The sequence below is a fragment of the Etheostoma spectabile genome, chromosome 3 (genome assembly GCF_008692095.1).
Source record: "Etheostoma spectabile isolate EspeVRDwgs_2016 chromosome 3, UIUC_Espe_1.0, whole genome shotgun sequence".
Classification (NCBI taxonomy): Eukaryota; Metazoa; Chordata; class Actinopteri; order Perciformes; family Percidae; genus Etheostoma; species Etheostoma spectabile.
The window spans coordinates 8852331-8852845 of record NC_045735.1 but is presented as its reverse complement, the minus strand read 5'-3'; the positions used below and the strand labels follow the sequence as shown (position 1 = coordinate 8852845).

General features: G+C 38.6%; 2 long non-coding RNA genes across 2 annotated transcripts in view; one reads left to right on the top strand and one right to left on the bottom strand.

Annotated features, from left to right (window-relative positions):
* Positions 1–515, bottom strand: part of LOC116687099 (uncharacterized) — a 13896-nt gene that overhangs the window by 7524 nt on the left and 5857 nt on the right. The gene's annotated exons all lie outside the window — the stretch shown is intronic.
* Positions 1–515, top strand: part of LOC116687102 (uncharacterized) — a 12641-nt gene that overhangs the window by 7548 nt on the left and 4578 nt on the right. The window lies entirely within an intron of this gene.

Below are 515 nucleotides of genomic sequence, written 5' to 3'. Positions count from 1 at the left end.
TTTGGTCTCCCAGATTGTATTTTGGAAACACCGATTCCACTAAGGCTCGGATGTTGAGAAGAGCTTGGCGATTGTATACAAATAAGGCCGATGCATCTCTGCGGCATACACAGAGAAACAAAACCACAGCAAAGAAAATACTGAGCAGACGAATCGCCGCACACACTGGCGCCATCTTGCTTGTGATGTGATACATGTCAGATTGCAGGGACCAAGGTTCCATTCAGCCCAATTTTATTATTTTGGTGTTTGAAAAGATGTCATTTTAATGGTTTGCCCAATTTGATATCTACAAGGGAATATGGGGAGGGTCCTTTGGCTTTCTGAGGGGCCCCTGAAGCAATGCGCTGGAGAGAGACATGTATCAATTGCTTATGGTGTAGTAATTTATACATTTATACATTTATATAATTTTTCATTTACATATGTTTATTTACAGTTTATTGTCCATGTTGTTATTATCTTTGGTATACCTTGAATAATGTTTTTTTGTCATCTTTTCTTGGTTTTCGTGT